The sequence below is a fragment of the Tenrec ecaudatus genome, chromosome 7 (assembly GCF_050624435.1).
Source record: "Tenrec ecaudatus isolate mTenEca1 chromosome 7, mTenEca1.hap1, whole genome shotgun sequence".
Lineage (NCBI taxonomy): Eukaryota > Metazoa > Chordata > Mammalia > Afrosoricida > Tenrecidae > Tenrec > Tenrec ecaudatus.
In genome coordinates this window covers 66128423-66150372 of record NC_134536.1, presented here as the reverse complement: position 1 = coordinate 66150372, position 21950 = coordinate 66128423, and the positions used below count along the sequence as shown (strand labels likewise).

Below are 21950 nucleotides of genomic sequence, written 5' to 3'. Positions count from 1 at the left end.
TCTTTCTCTAGTGGAGCAGCTGGTGGTTTCCAACTGCTGACCTTGTGGCTTGCAGTGCAATGTGTAACCCACACCACCACCATAGTGAACCACTGTGAACCACTCATGATGAACCACTGTGGGGTTTCCCAAGACTAAATCTTTATGGGAGCAGACAGCCTAGTCTTTCTTCTGCATTTCCTTGTACAGACTCACTGAGGAAGCTCCTAAGGACTTCCCCCCAGGTCATCTGAGGAGGCAGTTCGGTTTGGTTTTCTCCGTTTCAGACCGTAGGTTATTAAGGCACACAATGGTGAAGGCAGGGTTGGTCTCAGGGCTCCACAGTTGTAGCCAGATGCTCTTTCTGTGGCTCTCTGTCTGCACTGCCCTCTTCTTCTTCTCTCCTAGTTTGTCTTAACCTGGGTGAAGCCAATGGCATAAAATGATCTTGAAGTAAAGGAGAACAAAATATTGATTTGATTAGTAAAAAAAGCTATCGATCCAGACATGCTAGTTACGGACCACACATTTTTGAATATTAACTTTTTAACATAACACTAAGAAAATTCTTTTTGTAAAAAAAGATGGGTTTTTGTTAATAATAAATGACTTTTGAATCCTCAGTTTGATCTTACCTACTTTATGCTGTTTTGAAAGACATTTACCTCTAGGGAATTTACATGCTTGGAGCTTGATAACCAAAGACATTGTCCTGACTTGTTGGACCTCAGTGCTTCTCAATGAGCAAAAACCTCAGAAGCTAGCAGACACCCTAGCAGGCACCCTCCAGATCATAGCTGGTCACCTTCAGGTCCTAAGAAGCATCTGCAGTTTTTGTCTTTTGTGGAAACTGAGTAGCATTGAATACCAAAAAGATTTAGGAAAACCAAATATCAACCAATTTCAACAACTCCTGGCAATTTGTGATCTGATAAGGTCTCTATTTGTATCCCCCGTGGATTCTAGAAGCCAGCAGCCGAGGCTTGGGCAGGAGACAGAAATCTAGGGCAACTGAAATTCCTGTTCCCTGAGGCACCAGAGCTTAGTGGTGGGTCAGAGGGCTGATTGACTAGCCATGCTGAAGGAGTTTGATGGATTATTAGCAGAGAAGAGAGAAGAGAGTGGAAGCAGACAACTTTGAAAGTTTCTTGTACAACTTTGAGAATTTGACTTTGTGCAAAGAAATCTGTGAGAGCAGAAATTCAATGGGACTACAGAGTGGACTGCTAACCACAACATCAGTGGTTCAAACCCACCAGCCTCTCAGTGGGAGAAAGATGAGGTTGTCTGCGTTCATAAATATTTAAAGTCTTGAGAACCAAAGGGAGCAATTCTCCCCTGTCCTATGGGGTTACTATGGTAAGAATAGACTCTGTGGCAGTGAGTTTGGTTTAGAATTTTTTTGAGGTTCACAAGTTGTTCATCTTTCATTTTAATGAAAACATCTGATTTCTTTTCCTGGACTGGATTTTGCCTTACATAGGTCCCTGCTTTCACAAGTTGTACTGTGAGTTTAGAAAAGAAGACTAATAATAATTTTAAGCAATGCTAAAAGAAAAAACAAAAAAAACCCCAAAGACTTCTACATTCAATAAGTGTGTGAATTCAGTGAAACTTATTTACCTTTAAGGGACTTAACTTGGGGAATTAATTTTACCTTTCTGGAACTTGGTTAAAAAATGAAGCATTAGAAGGATGAAATTACCCTTGCAAACAAAGACAAACGAATCTGGAATATTTACCTAGATGTTAGCCATCCTAGATGCTGAATTGGGTCAGGGAAAGAGATTTTTACAGTGTGAAGAAAAGACAGTTTTACTGGGTAAAGTTTCCTTGGGAGCTCATCATAATGGCAATGGTATCCCCTATGATAGTGGTTCTCAGCCTTCCTCATGTCGGGACCTTTCACACAGTTCCTCATGTGGTGGTGACCCCCAACCATAACATTATTTTCATTACTACTCCATAACTGTAATCTTGCTACTGTTATGAATTGTAATGTAAATATCTGATGTGCGGGATGTATTTTCATTGTTATAAATTGAACATAATTAAAGCATCGTGATTAATCACAAAACAATATGTAATTATATATTGTGAAATATGTATGTGTTTTCTGATGGTCTTAGGCGACCCCTGTGAAAGGGCCCTTCGACCCCCAAAGGGGGCACGACCCACAGGTTGAGAACCGCTGCCCTATGACACCTGTGGGGCTGAGAGAGGGAGGCAGGAAAGAGAAGCAAGCGGTTCCTACTGATGGTAACTGCACTTTAACACCTCCCGTCCACTCGCCCACACTGAAGTTCTTGATATCATTGTAGTATATGCACTTCTGAGCTAGTAGAAGTTTGGTACAGTGTTTCAGCAGAAATTTATTTTTTTATTAAAATACCCCTGTAGTTGGTTAGAACAACAAAAACTGTTTTTGTAAAACAAGTTTCATTTATCAACAGACCTATGAGGCTAAAACTCTTTGCTAATTTAATTTTTGAAACTTCTAATGGACTCCAGTCCATTAATACCTAATTAAAATGATGCTTTGACTCGTGTGGTTTCATCTGCGCTTGCTGCTGCCTTCATGGCTGCCAGTGTTTTTATAGTCACTGATTTTGCAGGAGTTTCTGGCATTTTCGCTACAATATTGTCAAAAGTAAAATTTATGAACATCTATCACTAACTTTTTTTAGAATGAAGTAGTAATTAGAGGAAAATCCAAGTTTTCTGCTTAGCTACTAATAATTCTGTAACTAGTATTGCTGACAGTCAATGTAGAAAGATTGCACGGGACAGTTTTATTAGTACTCATATAACTTGAGAAATATTACATTCAACCAGTTCAAAACTATATTTATGACCTATTGTCACATGATTAAAATGAACAGTAAGCATTAGTAAGGATTCTGTGGAGCCTGCTGTGGGAGGAGTCCCCGGGGAAGTGGGTTGGTGATGCCGTGAGTTACAGCACTGGCTGACACGGACCACAGTGATGTCACTGGTGGAAGTCATGCACCGGGAAGCCCTGAGCAGTCCTGGCTACAGGGATTTCCTGTCTGCTTCTAAACACATTGGCATGTGGCACTCAGGGAGGGGTCAACCCCTGAGAGCCTACTAACCTTACATTGCCTTGTGAAAAAGTATGTTGATGCTCCACATGCCTGCCTCAGGGTAGTAGAACTTGCAAGACCCAGTTGCTGGCCGTACTGCAAACACAACTTTAAAGGCGGTGGCACCTGGGGACAATGCCCCCCAGAGTCCAAGGGTAGTACAGGAGTGAAGAGTGCTGCAGAGACTCGCATAAGCTCTCAGCATGCCTGGTTGGTTTAGAAACATTGGACTTTGAAATAAAATAGTGGGTTGAGCATTACATGGTTGTGCTCTAGCATGACTCAGCATTTCATGAAAACTCTCCAGGTTTTTGGTAGGTGAATTTGGCATTTAAACCATCAATCATTTTACCAAATAGGTTTTATCCAACAGTTGATTAAGCATTCGCTAGCCTTCGGTTTCATAGTCTTTAGGTAATTTGGATTTTATGCTTACTCTCTATGTGAGAATTAAAATGTAAAGTTTTTGAAGTTAATTTCTGCACAACTAGTATGCAGATCCTAGCTGACCTTGTGGTTTCGCAGCCCAGCGTGTGACCCACCATGCTAGCTGAAGATTGCAGATAGTCCATGTCTGCATGCTTGTTGGTAGTCCATGACGAGTGACAGGATTCTAACAACTATGCCACCTTAAGTCAGAGCTGGCCTGAGTTGAATAGCTCTTTTTTCAATTTTCATTATTACTGCCTTTTATTATCAATATCTTTATAAGCCTTATCCTCATTTGTCATTGGGGCTTGGGAACATTACATCTGAGAATAAGATTAGCAAATTACACACTACAACGTTGTATGTAGTGCATATTCCTAATCGTAAGGTGTACCTAAAAATAAGGATGATTGTAAATATGGTTCATCATAATGTGAATGTGTGGATAGTAGGTATTTTATAAAATAATATTATTAGCAGCAATACAGTGGTGAATCTTTGACCTTGAGTTAGCCACATTGCAAAGAAAAATAAAGGCATCGGTGCTGTTTGTCTTTTAATTTGTCTTTGGGAATATGATCTACTACAAAATTATTGAGATGCAGGTAAGATTGAAGAGTCTGCATTTAAATCAGCCTCCCAGTCAGGATTAGGATACAGAAATCCAGAGATGTGTTCTTCAGGGGTTACTAGCGGTTATGAGGTGTTGAATGCTAACCTACTTTGCTGTGTAAACTTTTACCTAAAGCACAGTAAAATGTCCAAAACGATTTAAGGACTGGCATGAATGGATTCTTAACGAGGCTGATAGGACTGCATCATGTGGCTGATGACACATTCTTCCCCCTCGGATCACTTCTTTATTTCCACATCTATTGTTCCTATTTGGTCAACTTGCCACAGATAACTTCCTCCTGCCAGTTTTCAAGTTTAATCTACTACGTGTTCCAACCGGCAAATCACCACTTATTGCCAGATCCTCAGAACTATCTGGGCGGGTGACTTTGTTTGGCAAGGAGGACCATCGTGGTGATTCTCGTCCCTGTATGTGGCCAGGCAACTTTGCATGAAAGAAGATCATGATGCTTCCTTGGTTCTGAACTGCGTTTCTGACCAGCCACGTCTTCCTCCTGGGCATGTGTGCCCCGGTCCAGCACATTCCCTCTCTTGAGGAAGCAACCCGAAGGTCCCTTACCACGGGGAGTTGGTTAGTGTCTCGGTCTTTGTGACGGAGAGCTGCTGTAAGAGAGCTACCACAACTGGGTGATTGATGTTAGCAAACGGAGGTCTCTTTTCTCCTTGTACTGGCTCTGAGGGAAGTCATTCTCTCAGGGTTCCGGAGAAAGACCCATGTCTCTTTTGAGCCGTGTCTGCTCTTGGGCTTCCCTTAGGTTTGGCGTCTCCTGTCCTCATCTCTGCTTGCGTCTTTATGTCTAATCTGTTCGTTTTATTTACATTTTAAAGGTGATTGGCCTAAAACACAATTTACACTGTCAAGGCTACTTGCCAAAGAAAACACATTCCCAAGTTGGATTATAACCATAGGCGCGGGAGTTAGGATCCACAACACACAGTGTTGGAGGACTGTCTTAGTGCTCTAGTCCTGCCGTAACAGAAACCCCCCAGGGGGTGGATTTCACAAAGACATGGACTCTCTCACAGTTTCGGAGGGCTGAACTCAGGATGCCAGCTCCAGAGGACATCTCTGTCTGACTCCTTTCTACCTCTGTGGGTTCAGAGTTTCTTCGAGACCCCCATGTGTCTTGGCAGCAGTCTACTTCTGAGTCTGCCTGTGATATTCCCGGCACAGAGACTCTGGGTCCAAAGGCCATGCTCTGCTTCTGGCTCTTCTTTTTGGATGATAATAGGTCTTCCTTTCTGCTCTTTCATTTTTTGTAAGATAAAAGGTGATGCAGGCCATCCCCCCAGGGAAGCGCCCCCTCATACTGGATTAGGGTTATGAGCTGATTAAAAGTGTTGCCTCCCACTGTAAGACTCTGAAAGTTGCTCTTAATCACAGAGTAGCTAAGACAAATGGGAGAAATGATGAAGTCAAATCGCTGAACAGAAAGTTTCAAAGGGCAACTTGAGAAGACAAATTTGAAAAGACAAATTAAAATATTATAATGAAATGCAAAGACCTAGAGTTAGAAAACCAAAAAGAGGAAAACATGCTCAGCATACCTTTAATTGAAAGAAAAGAAAAGAAATTCAAGCCTAAATTTGCGAGATTGAAAGCTTCTGTGGGTGAAATATTAAATGATGCAGGAAGCATCAAAAGAAGATGGAAAATTGCCAAGCCGGCCCTCAACTATTGTAAGAGGTGGCATATGAGCAAGGGCCACTGGTATTGGAGGCAGAAGGCCAGGGTAATGCCGAAAGCATTAGCCCGAAACAAGGCACCGGGAATTGATAGACTACCAACTGAAATGTTGCAACACACCGATGAAACATTGGAAACACTTGCTTGTCTGTTCCAGGAATCTGGACGACAGTTAGTTGGCCAACTCACTAAAAGAGATCCACATTTTACCCACTGCAGAGAAAGGTGACTCAAGAGAATGAGCAAATAGTGAATAATATCGTTGATATCGCCTGCAAGTAAAATTTTTCTGAAGATCATCCAATGCAGTTGCAGTAGCACATTGACAGAAATTTAGACCGGATTCAGAGGAGGATGGGGAACAAGTCTGCTGATGTCCGGTTGATCTTGGCTGAAAGCAAAAAAAGCCAGAGTGATATTTACATGTGCTTCATTGACTATGCTAAGGCATCTGACTGTGTGGACCGCAATAAATTTTGGATATCCTTGAGAAGAATGAGAATTCCAGAACACTTCATTGTGCTCATGGAAAACTTGTACATGGATGAAGAGGCCATTGTATGAACAGACCAAGGGAATGCTGCATGATTTAAAATAAAGAGAGGAACGTATCAGGGTTGTATCCTTTCACCATACTTAGCCAATCTGTATGCAAAGGGAATAAAACAGAAGCTGGATTATATGAAGAAGAATATGGTATCAGGATTGGAGGAAGGTTCATGAACAACCTGAGATATGCACAGGGCACAACCTTGCTTGCCGAAGAACTTGAGGACTTGCAGATGTTAGTGAAAGAAAGAAGAAAGAGCTGAAGAAAAAGTTCCGTCCTCAAGTGGCAATATTGAAGGAGGCATGAAAAGAAGATCAACGGAAAGCAGAGTCACGGTACCAAAGTGGATGGATTGCGAGTCAGGAGTCCTGGTGGGTAGCCGATGATCAAGAACCGATGGTATGGAAGGAAGACACTTAAGATACATGGAAGGCCTTGGAGGAAAAGGAAGCCTCCAGAAACTGGCAGAATCCCAGCCAAGTGACATGCGTCCACAAACCAGTGCAGTACTCGAAGGTGCTTATATGCCTAAAAAATTGGAAGACCTGGCAAGCAGATTGGAAGAGAGCCATAATTGTGACTGTTAAAAACTATCCCAACTGAACGCGAAAATTATTAAACAACAGCATTAGTAGCACATGCAAGGAAAATGTTGCTGAAGACCATTCAAAAATGGATACAGCAGTATATTGACAGGGTGATTCCAGAAATCAAGACAGATTCATAAGAGGAGTTGGCATGGGGATGATAACCTCAGATGGATCTTGACTATAGGAAGAGAATACCAGAAATATATATATTGTGTTTTATTGACTATGAAAGATATTTGACTCCGTGGATCAGTACTATTTATGAATAACATTCCAGAACAATCCATTGTGCTCATGCAGAGCCTGTATGGAGAACAAAAGACAGTTACTGGGACAGAACCAGGGGATACTCCTTGGTTTAAAACCAGGAAAGGTGTATGTCACGGTTGTATCCCTTCACCAGATTGATTCGATCTGTATGCGAAGAAGCTGGGCTATCCAGAGAAGAAAGCAGCATTGGGTTGCTAACAGCCTGTACTTTTCAGCTAACACAAACTTGCTTGTTGAAAAAAGAGGACCTAAAGTAGCTGTGATAAAGATCAAAGACTTCAGCCTTCAGTATGGATCCTACCTCAACGGAAGAAAATAAAAATTTCCACAACTGGACCAATAAACAACATCATGATAAATCAAGAAAAGATTAAGTATCCAGGATTTCCTATTACTTGGATTGACAATGAACACCTCTGGAAACAGCAGCCCCACCCCCCCACCCCCCAGCCCCCAAAAATCAAACTACTTATTGCTTTTGCTTTTGCAAAAGACCTCTTTAAAGTGTTAGGGAGAGAAGCTGTTACTCTGAGGAGTAAGGTTTTCTAGACCGACCCATAGTATTACAGTCACCTTCGGTGCCTGGGAAAGCTGGGCAATGGATAAGAAGAGATATCTCCTGTGAATTACGGTGTTGGCAGAGATTATTGAATATACTGTGGGCTGTCTGAAGAACAAATAAATCTGTCCTGGAAGAAGCACTTCCTTAGAAGCAACATTCGTTATTGTCTCATGTACTTTGGATATGTTAACCAGAGACCAGTCCTTCAAGTGGGCCATCACGCTTGGTAAAGAGCGAGGTTAGAGGCACACAAGAGGAAGATGCTCAGCAAGGGACTGCTAGAGTGGCTACAATAGTAGAGGCTCAAACAGGACAGGTTGTGAAGATGGTGAGGATCGGGCAGAGTTTCATTCTTTCGGAACCAACCTGGTGACATCTATCAACTACAACAACATACTCAAATGTATGTGGTTTTATAAGTTGCTGATTGCCATTTCCCTAAAGGGTTCTATCGCTGTTGTCTGAAACTGTCTCCGGCCTTCCTTGGAAGGTTGGAAAACATGTGTTGAGAAATACTAGCAAGTCTGAGTAAGGTGCTCCTAGGCTGATGTGCAGCTGAATCAGAGCGAGTGTGTTTTTTTCACCAGTCATGATTAATACCTGAGTCTGCCGAGCTCAGGATGAAACAGCCAGTGTCTCCCATATGACTTGTCTTCTGCCAACCTCTCCTTTCTTTCTGCCTTGTTGTTGTTGTTGCTGTTGTCGTTCACTCTTCTCAGCAGCACTTTCAGGGGGAACTTGTAGCCCATCTCTGCTGAAACGCAGGAATAAATGAGGTTGCCCACACAGTGTCTTTTCACGGATTCCATAGTCAGATGAGCTGGCACTTGGACCTCCAGATTTGTGGTCTGATAGAACCAACAAGGTGAAAATATGTGGGGGAGGTAGGTTATAAGTACTATAAAAGTAGGACCTTGCTTTACTTGTGGCTTTATCCCCGATGGTGGAGGTGAACACACCGTTCAAACCAACACAGCTTGAGAATAAGGCGGTGCTTTAATAATCATGTCAGAGCTCAGGCATACTTGCTCAGCACAGGAGAAGCAGCGGGCAGAAACCCAGATGCTTTCTACCCAGTCCACAGGCGGGCCAGCTGCAGAATGTAGAGTGAAAGAGGAGAAAGCTGGCGAAGGAGTGAAAGGGCTTCACTGCAGGCATTTGCTGACAGACAGTTGCCTATTAGTCTTAAACTTCTTGGACACTCCTCTAATTTTTCCCCACGTCTGCTGCAGAGTACTGATGTTTTCATCATTTCAAATGTCTCCATTTTCTTTTGCTTTCAAGTTTTTATTTTGAGTAGTGCAGTCAGAATTTCTTTCATACTATACTTTCAAATGGTTTCTTCACAATTAGTTAAAAACAAAACAAAACACCTCTCATGGTAGGTAGAATTTTCATTTTGCATTAGCTTCAAATATGCCCAGGCTTAGCCATGTAAACTTTGGGGTTTTAATCTTGCCTGATACTATGATATTTCTTTTAATCTTGATCTTGCTACTTTAACTCTACTACAATGCTGGAAATATAAAGGGAGAGAAGTCTGGCTTGTTTTAAGATATTCAAAATTCAGTGCAATGCTCACACATAAAAATTGTATAGCAGCATTATTCATAATAAACAAAATTTAGAAGCAACCCATATCTTTCATCAGCTGAAGAGTGGATCAATAAAATGGAATCGATATGCACTAGAGAACTACTAGGCAACATAAAGGAGCCTTAGTAGCGTGGTGGTTATAGGTGGGGCTGCTGACTGCAAGATCAGCAGTTTGAAACTACCAGTTGCTCCTTGGAGAAAGATAAGGCTTTCAACTCCCTTAAGAGTTGAAGGTAAACAAGCAGCCATCTAGCAGGGAAGCAACAAAGCCCACATGGAAGAAGCACACCAGCCTGTGTGATCACCAGGTGTTGATGGGATCAGTTATCAGGCATCAGAAGACCCAAAACATATGGATGCGAATGAGGGGGGATCATAGTGGAGACCCAAAGCCCATCTGTAGACAATTGGCCTTCTGAGAATTCTGGGAACTCCTGTATTTCTTCTTTGGAGGCAGAGACACTTCTCTCTTTCAGCCCACTTCCTGGGAGACATTGCAGCTGACAAGACACATGGAATAATGCTAGTGCCCTGAGTTGGAGAAGCCGCCTGGCCCTACCCTGATACAGCCCAGGGTGCTGGAAAAGCCTCTTGGAGACCCCTGCCAGTGCTAAGATGCTTACAATGCCACTGGACTGGACTGGACTGCCACTGGACTTCCATTCCACTGGCCTTTGATCTTGCATTTGGCATCATTGCATGTGTTTTGTGAGTCTGAAGAGGACTTTATTGAATGGAATTGGACATATAGGCTAATATTGAACTTATGGACTTGATCTGGACTGGGCTGGAATGTTTCTTCAATATTTAACTGCTCTTGTATATAAACCTCTTTCTTATTCATATATTATTCACATATGATTCTATGGATTTGTTTCTCTAGTCTGCCCGGACTAACACACCCTCACAGAATTGTCACAAGGAAGGAATGAGCCAGTCAGGGTGTAGCATAGCACCAACAAAACGTACAACATTTCTCTAGTTCTTTAATGTTTCCTCTCCCCACTATCGTGACCCCAGTTTTACCTTAAAAATCCAGCTAGAGCAGAGCATGTACACTGGTACAGATAAGAGCTCTCAGCACGAGTCCCCTAGCTGCTCCTGGGCCCTGGGCTTGGGACGAACATGCCTGCCCTGCACATTGAAGATCTCCCAGAGAAGGAGAAACTGAAAATGGAAGTTGAACAACTTCGCAAAGAAGTCAACCTGCAGAGACAACAGGTGTCTAAGTGTTCTGAAGAAATAAAGAACTATATTGAAGAGCTCTCTGGGGAGGACCCCTTGGTTAAGGGAATTCCAGAAGACAAGAATCCCTTTAAAGAAAAAGGCAGCTGCATTATTTCCTAAATAACTCTGGGGAGAAACATCATCTCTTTGGAAGGATTTGTTTGCTTTAGTTTTTCCAAATGAAACCGACAAGCCTTTTAAGGAATGAAAAAATGAAACGAGTGCTTCTTAAGCACCCGGTTTAAAAAAAAAAAGAGCTCTCAGCACACGGAATTCAGCACAGATAAACCCCTTAGGAACAATAATGGGAGTAGCAATAGCAGGAGGATAGGGGGAAAGTAGGGGCAGAAAGGGGAGAAAGGAGGAACCGATCGCAATGATTGATGTATAACACCCCTCCTCACCCTGAGGGAGCAGAACAACAGAAACATGGGTGAAGGGAGATAGTGGATGAAGTAAGATATGAAAATAATAATAATTTATAATTTATCAAGGGTTCATGAGGATGGGAGGGTAGGGGAGGAAGGGAAAAAAGAGGAACTGATACCAAAGGCTCAAGTAGAAAAAAAATATTTTGAAAATGATGATGGCAGCCTATGTACAAATGTGCTCAATACAAGAGATATATGGGTTGTTATAAGAGCTATAAGAGCCCCCAATAAAATTATTTATAATTAACTTTTAAAAAAAGATTTAAAGTCTCAAAAAACAGCAGGGGCAGTTCTACCCGACAGGGCCACTCTGAGTCGGAAGTAACTTGATAGCAGTGAGTTCAGAGTTTGAGGTGAAGTCAAGGAATGAAGTAAAACATGGATGAAACTAGAACAGAAAGCGAAAGGAAGAAGTCGGATAAGAAAGACTACAGAGCGTATGATTCCATGCATATAAAATGTCCGGAACAGACAAAGTGATAGAGACAGCAAAGAGATGGTGGTGGTTTAGGAGGGAGTGGGAAGGACCGGGGAGCAATTGCTGCAAGGCACAGGGTTTCTTTGGGTGATAAAAATGCCCTAAAGTTGACTATGGTGATGGTTATACAACCCTGGACATACAAACAAAACACAGTGCCTTGTGACTTAAAATGGGTAAATTGCATAGTATGTGAGCTATCTTATTAAGACTGATGAGTATAAGTCCAATAACTTCATTTTTAATTATAAATAATTATAAAGCGTGACAGCTATGTGTTCAATGCTTTCTTACATGAAGAACAGGGGGTGTGAGACAGTCTCTGGCTGGCTTCAGGCCTGGATAAAGTCAATGCACAATGGATTTGGTGGCCAGATATAAATCATGCTGAAGCCAAGAGCTGGAGCTCGCTCAGCTCTGCCGGGGCACCACCCTTGCTCCCGTCTTCATTCCGGATTCTCAGCCTTAGAGGCACTCCCACAAACTAGACCACAAAGGCACGGCTGTCTCCCGAAAGCAGTGGTTAAAACAGACGTGTGTCCTCAGAAGAGGAGTGCAAGGGAGCTCACCTTCTCTCCTGAAAGCCTGAGCAACCGTGTCCAGATCAGTCCATCCTATCAGCTGACTGCCACCAGGAGGAAATGAAAAGGACCCTCTGGATGAGATGAGCTTAGACTGACGAGTCCAGGCTGAAGAAGTGCAATATGCTTACTCCCTTGGCCCTTTGTTTGGCACAGGACCAGGCAGTGTCGGCTCTGTTAGACATAGGGTTGTATGAGTTGGAACTAATTCCATTAGCACCTAACAACAATAGATGTGCAAATAGTTTGCCCTTGACTACTAATTGAAAGCCTGGTCCAAAATCTTTTGTAGTATAAAACCACTCAGTGACATGGAAGAAACCTAGAGATGTACTTTTCTAAAGATTATATCTAAGAAAACCCTATTGTTAAAAAAAAACAAAAAACCCTATTGAGCATGTAACACAGAGGTGACCAAATAGAATAAACCATGACTCAGGAATAAACTCAAGAGCAGTAGGCTTGAATTTTGGGAGGATCATTGGGAATCTCAAGGGGAAAAGATAGAGGTAAAGATCAGGGAAGTGGGGCATAGGAATAGAAAGGTCAATGGAGACCAGACAGAAGAAACGTTATCTGCAAAATTTGAAAATTAAATCAAGTGCATTGCATTTGTGTAGGATTAATTTCTGCTCTGTAAAATAAAGAGGAACATAAAGGTCAAAGGAGTGTGGTAGTGAAATCTCGTCACAAATAAATGTCACCCTTGTGCAAAAGGAAGCCCTGCTAAACTCTTTGAGTATTTGAAATAGAGGTTTTGTGGAACTTTTATTGTGTGCTTCTTTCCTCATGAGGAGTGCCTCTGCCTTCCGCGTGAAGACATCATGAGAATGATACCTTAAGGCCCTCATGTGTGCTGGAGCGCTGCCAAACTGACTGGACCCATCACGACCCATGTCGCAGAGCAGCACTGCCTGCGGGGTGTCTAGGGGCCGAAGGGGAGCTAGTGAGTGGGTTTGACTCACTAGCCGCCAAGCACGTGGCTGTTGTGCCGGCAGGGCTCCGCAGTGCCCGTCGCTATGCCCGATAAGCACAATGTGCGCATGCGTACTTGCATCACACTCTGGGTAGTTGTGTAACAATCTGCGTCTCTCCTCTCGGAATCCGTGTGTCAGCCCTAGTTTCCTCACAAACGGTGTTTTATATGAGGGGGGAACAAGGCGTCATTAATATTATACCTACCGAAATGGCCACACCATGCATAATATGCTTTGTTTCTACAGTTTTATCTTTACTATATTGAGGAACAAGAATGATTCTGCTTCACATTCATTATAATTATCCCAAGTTACTGAGAAAAGGTTAAATCACCCTATTTGAGAAAGTAAGAAAATTTATAGAGCACTTAGAAAATATTTTCTTTTAAATTATCCGCAGTATAAAAATCTTAGTACAGCTATAACCCAGTATAATATATATATTGTGCTGGGCTGGTTGCGAGAGAAACAAGACCATGACATTCATGCATGTCTAAGAAAGAACTTTTTATCAAGAAATAATTTTGTATCGAGAAGGCTTCCCAGCCCAGTCCAACTCAAGCCCATGGGCTCAATGCTAGCCAGACTCACATGATTGCAGGCACGAGGTGGCCAGGTGAAGCAGAAGCAGCGAGATCACTGGTGGGCACAGAATCACTTGGTTCCAAGGTTGGTGGGAACATGATAGGATGATAGGATGCTGACAGCTTATTCCCAAGATTGGCACGCCAGATGGGACCACTCCTGCAGGCAGACACAAAATCCCACCATTCAGGAAGGGTGAAGGAGAGAGAGAGAGAGAGATTGAGAGATTCCCATTGTTTCTCTTAAAAAGGGACCACACTCCCTAAGAGGCATTATCAGCCTGGGACCTAATTAAAATGTTGGACTCTACCCATCACTTTCATCCAGGTAGAAATTGACATAAAATCTTACCACCATATTTTTATCTCTATTAGCTAGGTAGAATAATCTAGTCCTGAAAACAGACTGAGATTTTTTTGTGGTCTGTATTTATGAAAAACTAGTACTGTAGTTGTTATTCATTTACATCGTAAACACTGGTGAACATAGGTTATCTAGCCCCTCCCCACACATTTCTTTTTCATTAACTATATTGGCTATGCTTACTGCTAGTTCTTTTATTGTTGTTATTAGGTGCCAACAAGTTGGTTCTCACTCATAGTGACCCTAATACACAATAGGACAAACACCACCCAGTCCTGCAACATCTTCACAATTATTTTTATGTGTAAGCACATTGTTGCACCCAATGTATCAATGCATCTTGTGGAAAATATTCCTCTTTTTCTCTGCCCACTACTTTTACCAAGCATGACGTTCTTCTCCAGTGACTGGTCTCTCTTGATAACATGTCCAAAGTACGAAGCCTACCATCCTTGCCTCTCAGGTGCATTCTGGCTGTACTTCTTCCAAGACAGATTATTTGTTCTTTTGGCAGTCCATGGTACTTTTAGTATTCTAAATCAGCACTATCATTTAAGTGCAATGATTTTTCTTGAGTTGTTGTAGTGATTACGAGTTGGGCTGCTAGCTGCAAGGTCGACAGTTTGAAACCACCAGCCGATCTCTGGTAGAAAGATGAAACTTTAAAAAAAATAACTTTATTGGGGGCTCATACAACTCTTATCACAATCCATACATACATCTATTATATGCCAAGCACATTTGTACATTTGTTACCCTCATCATTCTCAAAACATTTGCTTTCTATTTAAGCCCTTGGAATCAGCTCCTCATTTCCCCCCTCCCTCCCTGCTCCCCCCTACTTCATGAACTGTTGATAATTTATTTATTTTTTTTCATATCTTACACTGTCCAATGTCTCCCTTCACCCACTTTTCTGTTGTCCATCCCCCAGGGAGCATGTTATATGTGGATCCTTGTAATCGGTTCCTCCATTCTACCCCTCCTTGCCTCCACCCTCCAGTATCACCACTTTCACCACTGTTCCTGAAGGGATCATCTGTCCTGGATTCCCTGTGTTTCCAGTTCCTGTCTGTACCAGTGTACATCCTCTGGTCTAGCCAGATTTGTAGGGTAGAATTGGAATCATGATAGTGGGTGGAGAGGAAGCATTTAAGAACTTGTGGAAAGTTGGATGTTTCATCGTTGCTATATCGCACCCTGACTGACTTGTCTCCTCCCTGTGACCCTTCTGTAAGGGAGTGTCCAGTTGCCTACAGATGGGCTTTGGGTCCGTACCCCGCACAACCCCCTCATTCACAATGCTATGATTTTAACTGTTGTAAAGAGTTACCATCTCAGAAACCCTCGGGGGCAGTTTTACTTTGTCCTGTCAGGTCACTATGAGTTGGAATCTACTTGATCGCTATGAGTACTTTTATAGTGCTGTTTAGTATTTCTCCAACTAGATCTTTTTAATATACAATTTTTAGCCATCAGAACAACAAAATTTCTGTCATCATTCTTGTTCATTCACAGGTCTTGTTTTAATTCTGTTGCTAGTGTCTGCGTGATGGCTGGTGGCCGGGCACATCAGCGTTCTGAGGTGGAGCCCAGTGGAGCTGTGGCTCCTTAGAAGACAGCCGCAAGGAGTTGGGAGCATGGCACGGGTGCTCTCTCAAGCCCTTATGGTACAAGCAGTTAACACCCTCAGCGTTTAACTGGAAGGTTGGAGGTTTCAGTCCACCCACCGAATAACCAGTCATTGAAAACCCAATATAGCACTCTGACAATCATTGGAACTGCCATGAGCTGACATGGACATGACAGCAACTGGTACCCAAGGTGGCTGCCACCGGCACCTGGGTGGCCACACTGCTCTAAAGTATTGCCTTACTAACCTATTGGGGAGCAAACAGCTCCTGTCTTGGAACCACTCTGAGTGTTTTCATGCACCCTGGTTCCCCAGCCCCACTAGCCTTCCAGGGGAGGCCTCCAGAGCTTGGACACTGCACCCTCCACAGTTGGATGATGCTCTTCTTCACCTGTCTTCGTATTTTGGCTACCACCACTGCTCTCAGCTTTTACTGTTGACCACTCATTCTGGTTTTGGATTCAAAGGCCGTACAGTATCTCCTCTGTGCCCTGGCCCTCTTCCCTTCCTCTTGCCTTCCCCGCCTTGAGGACATTTGATACCAATCAATAGCATGCCTAGCTTAAGTGGAAGGACACGTGGCCCACACAGGATTTTAGAACTGCCTGGCATACTCTCTCACCTCTAATCCCTGCACTTAGAATTCATCCAGCCCGCAAAGCCTTGAGTACACTATATTTCTTTGGCTCTTCTGAACCCAGCTTCTTAATAATTGTCTCTAACATTATTTATTCTTTTTCTTTGTCCTGTTTATCTTTATGGTTTCTGAAGCCCAGGAGGAAAAAAGATCTATTTACATATATATTACCTTTTTTACATGTTCAGCAATATCTTACACTCGTGAGTGTTAACGGTTCATGTTAAATGTTTATATTGAGGGTTAGATTTCTTTTCTTTCATTTTGGTTTTAACTAACAGACATTTCCCCCCCTTACAGTCTGACTCTTCAGATCCAAATCAGAGTCTTGGCCTTGTGGATTTCTTCCTTCTTGGTCACCCAGGCATTTCACGATTCCCTGGTGACTCTCAGGTGTTACCTATCGCCTCATCTCTCCTCCTAGTGTCTAAATATCCATATTTTCTGTGAGGATTTAGTGTCACACTTTTTTTTTTGCTATTAACCCCCTCAAATGTCTCTTTATTTTTTGTATGATTATCTTTTAAAGTTGTTTCCAAGAGGTGGTTTTTAGAGGGGGAAAAAAAGGATATTGGCTATCCCCAGCATTGTTCAATACCTTGTCTAGCACTGAGAGGAGAACAGATTATTTGTTCTGAAATATGCATAAGCTTGTTTCTGTAAATGAACCAGTTTCTAGACAGGTAAATGAAGTCTGTTTCATAATAGTGCATTTGAGTGAAATGTACTGTGTGATAACTGCTATAGATAGTGAGTTGAAAAACAAACTGCCTTCAAAAACTTGACAGGCTTAATCTTTCAAAGAAGGCAAAAAGATCCCTCTTAAGATCTCCTAACTCTTGACTGAGAGAGGTTATAACAATAAGGCCCTAAACGCAGAGCAGGAATGGCACTGGTCACATTCCCAAGTGCTTGCGTGGTTGTGTTGTAAAGAGGCCGCGGAGGAAAAGTGCAGCACTTCAGTTCACACTAGAGCCTTGACCTGCACTCAGCTCGGAGTATTCATCCACCTGACAACAGGCCAGGACGGCTCAAGGAAAAGGGAACCTGCCGTGTCAGCTCCGGGAAGGTTGAGCTGAAAAGCTGATTTCTCTGCGTGGTTCTAGCTACAGAGTTAATAGAGTTGTTATTTGGATAGAATAGTTTTAAGGGTGCTTTACATATGGAATTTTCTTTAAATGAGGGGTATATTGTAGCGTTCTAAAAAATGCTAACACGTATCTGTGTCTTTTATTTTTCAAAAATAGTTTTAATCTTACTTAATTTGCATTTTACATACATAGAAAGTATAGAGCAAAATAAGTATGCAAAAAGTATAGAGGGAAAAAATCACACACTCCTCTGGTCTTATAATTCATTAAAAATTTTTATTTTTTTAATTGGCTTGATTGGCATCTACTTCACATATCATACAATTTAATCATTCAACTAAGCATATTTGAATGCATTCAATCCCCACAATCAATTTCAGAACATTTTCTTTTTGTGCTTTTGGTTAGCTCACCATCCCCACCCACGTCCACGATACCCCACCACGCCCCTAGCAATTTTCAATCCAGTCTGCCTCTGTAGATCTACCTATCCTGAATTTCATATACAGAAGAGCATACAGAACACAGACAGGAAGCATACAACAAAAACAACAGTGACTAAATAAAATAAATAAAAAAACAATCAAAAAGAGGCCTTACACTTCTTTCCCCCCAATAGTTGTATTGAAATATAATTCCCATATCATGCACTTCCATAGTTCGGTGGTATTAAAAAGAGTTGCATACACATCACCACAATCAGTTCTAGCACACTCTCTCTTCTCCCTCATATTCATCTCTTTGCTCCTAGCTTCCAGCCAACTCCCCTTTTCTCCCTGTATTCCGGATAAGTCATTACACCAATCACTGTCTGTATGCAAATCTTTTAAAATACCACCCAGCTATGGAACAGTTTCTCAGCCCTTCTACATTTCCTAATGGTGTTGTCTCCAGGTTTTAGTTTAGCAGTTGAATTTTCCTAGTTTTCAGTTTAATCTACATTTCACTGAGTAGGGATAATGTTGAACTTCTTTTAATATGTTTATTTTGGCTTTTTGAAGTTCATCTTTTTCATATTCTATTGAGTTTTCCTATTTATTCTGAATAATAATCCTCTGCTTCTTATATGTATTGTAAATAAATCTCCTAAGCCTATAGCTTTTGTTGCTTTTTAAAATTTAATTGTTTCATGGTTTCTTTGTGCAGGAGTTTAGATTTTTAAAAATATAATATTTATCAATATGCTCTTAGTCTTTCTCAAAATTGTCTTGGCTACTTTTATAAATAAAAGAATTAGCTTTATAAGTTTGTTCCAAAGTTTTGATGGCATTTTAATTAGAAAAGAAATGAGTTCATAGAATCCTTTGGAGGAAAATTGACATCCTTGTGATGTGAACTATCCTCATTCATAATATAACATAGCTGTTCACTTGCTTAGATCTTTATGTCTTTGGGGAAAAATGATAATTTTTGAAGACCTTGTTCATCAACTAGTTTTCTCTGTGCATTGGTACTTTTACTTCCTGTTGTTGGCAATAGGATTAAAACCTTTTTTTTCTTTCACATTCTCTGACTATAGCAGTACTTCTTTTTCTTATCTTTTGGACTCTGGTTTCAGTGGTGAATAGATAGATGCTAGAACACGCCATTGTCCTTTTCCCGTTGGCCTTAGGGACTGGTGCTCACATTTCATTACTGCGTGATGCTTGCGGTATGGTTTTGAAGATCCCTTTGTCAAGGAAGAACTCCAACCTTGTGGAGAACGACAAGAAGGAATATGACGCTAAAGAATGTGCAGCAAGCAGCTAGGGTTGCCACAGCTCCATAGATGCTGAAGGCAGGTAGTGAGACTCAGTGTCCGAGCAAGGCAGCTTGTGATTCACAGCACAGCAAACAGCACAAGTGTCAGTGTGGCATGGCCCTCCCCTGACCACGTCCCACGGTGTAGCGTGGTGAGCCCCGGGTGTCACAGCCGAGGAACCCAGTGCTCAGCACCTCTATAGCAAATAAACACAACCCAACCCTGCTGTCCTGCGGAAGGAACTGTGGTGTCATACTATGATTGCCTTCACTTGCTGGACTGACTCCCTGACTGTCGTGTGGTCAGGCCTTGCGGTTTGGCCAATTCAGAAAGGCCATGGAAGGGTTGTTAAAATCCATGGGAGACTGATTGTCCTAAGAAGGCTTTCCTATCAAGTCTTAGTTTCTTAAGATATTAACCGAAAAAGAAAAGAATATAGGTTTGTACATAGCAAAAAAAATGGCATTGGAATTTTGTTGGTAATTATTTTTAAATGTACACTTGAGCGACATTAATTACATTCACCGACCTATATAACTATCACTACTATACTGTTTTTCTCCAAAAGTTTTTTCATCACCCCAAACAGAAAGACAGTATCCCTCGGAGGTTAAGTAAAAAAGTATTTCTACAAAATCATAAACATCTTTACTAAAGAAAAATACCAAAATGTGAAAATATTGTTTTTCAACCTATCTTTTAGGTTGGCTTATACAATTCTGAAGGTGGTATTTCCATCTTTCTAATCCTTCTTTGAGGAGTCCTGAGGGTGTAGTGAGCGATGCGCTGAACTGTTAACCACAACGTCAGGGGTTGAAAGGCACCAGCTGATTGGAGGGAGAAAGATAAGGCTTTCTACTTCCTTGAAGAATTGCAGTCCAGGAAACCCACCGGGACCGTTCTCCTCCATCCTAGAGGGTCACTGTAGTCGGAATTGACTCGAGGGCTGTGAGTTTGGAGCTTGGACTCTTTCTCCAAAGGTGTCTGCACTCTGGATTAAGCCAGTGCATGCATGAACTGAGACCCTGGTGGCAGTGCTTTGTCACTTACTGTCACGTCAACCCCGACAGCAGTATTGTTTTACTGACCATTGTATGAATGTGCATAAGTCTATAAACTATCTTCTAATTGTACATTAGCTGTATACCATTAATTTTGTCATATACTGTTTTCATAGTTGTACAATTCCAACTATTTTACAATCTTAATTATGATTTCTTTTTAGATCTGCTAATAATTTATAAGCTAGACAATAAAGATCCAAATATGTGAGATTTTTTTAAAGTGGTGATTTTCTTTCTGCCATCACTACAGGGCTCTCATCTACTGAAGACCAGTTTTCATATTAATATATCAGTTTGATATGATGGTGTTACAGAAAGAAGTTTAAATAAGCATCAAAACACTTCTCTGAGGCAGGGTTGAACTGCCCCTAGAGCTTCTAAGGCTGCAGTATAGTGGGTAAACACTTGGTTGCTAACTGAAAGGGGGCAGTTCGAATCCACCGGCAACTCCGAGGGAGAAAGATGAGGCTTTCTACTCTCACGGTGAGTTAGAGTCACAGACGCCCACGGGGCAGTTGTACCCCGTCCCATAGGGTCTCTCTGAGTCAGGAGAGCCTCGGTGCCTGTTTCGTTTTAGAGTCACTCGGCTGGAGAAGGATGTGACTCCATGGAAATTCGTTTTTAAAATCTTCAGGGAAGCAGACTGCCACATCTTTCCCCACAGGTGCCAAGTGCTCACCTACAACCCACAGACTCCTCACACAAGCACTGTCAATCCATGCCCTCACAGCTGTGTGACTCACAGCGCTTTATTTTTCATCAGAGGGTCTTTTTCCTCCTCTGGGCCATTGAGGATGTGCTGTTTGTCATTTTGTAGAGGGGGTACCCTGACCTCCTATGAGGTTATAGTTCTTATGTTCTGGCTTGCATGATGCCAACAATATGTCTCCTGTCTTTCATGGACGTTCAAGCCTGAGTCCTTACTCCAGGGGACCTCTTAGCTCCATAAGTTAGTCTCCAAGGAGCCAGCTAGATTGTGCACGGCTTTCTTTGACTTTGAGTTCTTCCTTTACTTGTGCTGGTAGGGTCTCTTCTTTTCTTTCCCCGGAGCTCAGCTACGGCTCTTAACTTAATGTGCTGACTTTTAGTGGCGTTTTTATGTTTAGAGGACAAGGGTCTCAACCCAGGGTCAGGCTCCTAGTGACTTTTCCAAACAGATTTTTGACCCAGGTTTCAATATAAACACTAAATGACTGCATAATTCATGGGAAACAAAAAAGCATCTACAGTTTGCCTGCTTAATATGACATTTTTACAATATGATCATCTATGTACTTGAATGGACCAATGCTTCTGTTAGACTAAGTGATTTTGTTTCTAACTTTTCTACGAGGACCCAGTTCTCTGTCTTGACACCATTTTCACCTGGGTCGTCAGCGGAACAACACCTAAAATCTCTGGCCTGCCGCTCAGCCTGGCTGAGTGAGACGGGCGAGCTTGGTGCCGTCACTCCTCTTGACCAGACGTGCAGACTGCAGGCTTCCTGACAGCCTGCTCTGCCAGAAAGACCAGCCCGCAGAGCAGCACCCACTATTTGAGCATTGACACTTTTGATTGATCTCATCGTGGAATGCAAAGACACCCAAAGCAAAGCTTTTATGGTATGACATGAAGTCATAATATCTCAGAGCGAGATTTTCCAAATGACCTTTCTCGTTCTCTCATTTTGAATGTGTGTGTGACCCTAAACACAAAGAGGACTTAGAAGTATCACCTGACTGACTCAAATAAGACAAAAA

General features: G+C 42.1%; 1 protein-coding gene and 1 pseudogene across 1 annotated transcript in view; both read left to right on the top strand.

Moving 5' to 3' along the window:
• The window catches only part of CRYBG1 (crystallin beta-gamma domain containing 1), a 281201-nt gene that overhangs the window by 69472 nt on the left and 189779 nt on the right, over positions 1 to 21950 (top strand). The window lies entirely within an intron of this gene.
• On the top strand, positions 10495 to 10860 carry LOC142452790 (guanine nucleotide-binding protein G(I)/G(S)/G(O) subunit gamma-11 pseudogene; annotated as a pseudogene).